This window comes from Marmota marmota, unplaced genomic scaffold, assembly GCF_001458135.2.
Source record: "Marmota marmota marmota unplaced genomic scaffold, marMar, whole genome shotgun sequence".
NCBI lineage: Eukaryota > Metazoa > Chordata > Mammalia > Rodentia > Sciuridae > Marmota > Marmota marmota.
Genome location: NW_026000225.1, coordinates 1,613,629 through 1,616,288, shown reverse-complemented (window position 1 = coordinate 1,616,288; position 2,660 = coordinate 1,613,629).

Below are 2,660 nucleotides of genomic sequence, written 5' to 3'. Positions count from 1 at the left end.
ATATATATATATATATATATATATATATATATATATATATATATATATATATATATATAAATTAACATATATATGTTAATACTTAAAATGGCTTTAATTTCCTTGTATGAAATATAAGATCATTAATTGCTGGTCTCATGGGTTGTAATGAAGATAAAATGAGAATCCAGGCAAAATTCTTAACTCACCTTCTGGTAATGTTTGTTACCCAGTGGATGATACTTTGTTTTCCCTTCTAGTATTTCTTTTCTCCCCTGACCCAGGCTGGGAACCCAGGGCCTCACACATATCAAGCAAGCATTCTACCACTGAGCCACATTCCTAGCCTGGGCTCCTTCTAACATTTCTTAATTATTTATTGCCTCTTTTAAAAGTATTGAGTGACATGTATCAGTTACTATTTCTGAATTTCTCTAAATAATTATTGTCTTGAAAAAAGATCTAAAGTACTAGGTTGCTTGAAGAGTAGTTGATATTATGGATCAATATTAATTATGTAATCAATTATTAATTAATAGTACAATTGGTAATCATACAAATAATTAAGTGTATTATTGATAATTATACTGTGGTTCTGTAAGATGGTAACATTTGAATAAGCTTATATGAAAGATTTTTCACAATGAAAAGTTAAAAATTAAAAAAAGTATTCAGGCCTCTTTGCTGAGTAGCAATCTATGTGTATTTACATCTTTGTCAATAGAGGATGCTGAATAAGGACATTGTTAATTATCCTACATTTCTTTTGCTGGCTGGAGATTCAGGGAGACAGATAGTGGGGTGGAGGACCTCAAACTCTGCAAGTCCCAAATTGAACTAATTTTCTTCTTCATTTTCTTGTCTCCTTGGATTCCTTAAATTAGTAACTGGCCCTCCCTCTTTAATCAGTCACCATCAATTAGTCCTTATACCTTGCCTGTCTGCCTCCAAAAATCTCTGAAACTGTTCTCTCCTCATTCCTTCTGCTACTGTTTGTTTGGGACTCATTGTCTCTCATCTGGACCTTTCTTGTTGCTATAGTTTATAAAAAACCCTCACCCACAAGGACCACGTGTTAAAGGCTTAGTCTCCAACTTGGTGAATATTGGGACCTGTCCCCTTCCTCTGTCTTTTTTGTGTCCCAGCCATGAGGTGAGCAGCTCTGCTCTGCCATGTGCTTCCCACTGTGATGCCACGCCTTGCTTTAGGCCCCAAAGCAATGGGGCCAAAAGTCCACTCACTATGGACTGAAAACCCCCAAACTGTGAGCCAAAACAAGTCTTTACTCTTTATAAGTTGAATATCTCAAGTATTTGTTATAGAAACAGAAAGCAGACTTACACACCTGCCTTCATGTCTGTCTTAACTGGCATACTTATTTTTTAAAATTTTGTTTAATTAATCAACATATTTATTATTTTCTTTTTTAAAATTTAAATTTTTAATTTTATTTTTGCTTTTATTTTTTTAATCTTCCTGCATTGCATACTTTTATTCCACCTTTTACATCTATCTCCCAGAATGATCTCTAAAATGCATATTTTATTATGTGACACTCTTGCTTAAGGGGGCTCTCTGCCTACAGGATAAATTTCAAAGGCCTAAATGAGTGTTTAATTGAGTCCTCCCAAAAGACACATTCGAGTCCTAAATCCCAGTACCTCAGAATATGACTTAATTTGGAGGTAGGATCTTCACAGGGGCCATCAAATTAAAATAGGATTGTTAGGATGGGTCCTAATCCAATATGACTGACATCTTTAAAAAAAAAAGGAGAAATTTGGAGATAGAGACATATGTAGAAGGAGAATGCCTTATGAAGACAGGAGTTCTGCTGGCACAAGCCATAGAACTACCAAAAGCTAGGCGATAGCCCTGAATCAGATCCTTCCTTAGCTCCTTCAGGGGGAGCATTGCCTTGCTGACACCTTGATTTCACATTTTGACACCCAGACCTATGAGACATAAATTTGTATAATTTTTGGTACTTGTTGCAGTAGCTATAGCAAACTAATATACTGAGTCTTATCTTTCAGAACTTGTTTCAGTTATTTTTGCAGGAAATGTTTGTTAAGAGTGGATGATATGCCAGATATTGTGCCAGATTTTGGGTTGTCATTGCAAATAAGTCAGGCAGCTCCTATTTCATGGAACTTATATCCCAGTGAGGGCTAAGACAAGTGGCTGGTCGTCAGAAGACAGGGAGAAATCTCTGATTAGTAGGGTAGAGAGGACATGAATAGCAGGGCACCAAATCAGTAAATGAAAGGCTAAAGAAAACTTCCTGCAAGAAGGGGCATCTAACCTTGGGAGTAATAAGAACTCTCTTTACTGCAAGATGTTTCAGATGAACCAAAAGAATGGGAAAAAGAGAGGTAAGCTATGGTAAATGATACTAATCATTCCAGCCATTCCTTTGAAGCTTTTATGTATTCTCTGAAACAAGTTTTCCAATACTTTGTGAGAAGTCTGTTTTTGTACATACTTTCATTTACTACAAGACGGCAGGCTATACTATGCACTCCTTCCTTTTCTCGTTCCACTGGCCATCTTCCATTGTTCTATTCAGGAGATAACTGTGATGTATTTTCTCATTTAAGGTTGACTTTGTTCATATTACCAGATGTTGACTATTTTAAAAACATGATCAAGGGGATTCAAGATGGCAGACTAGAGGAAGA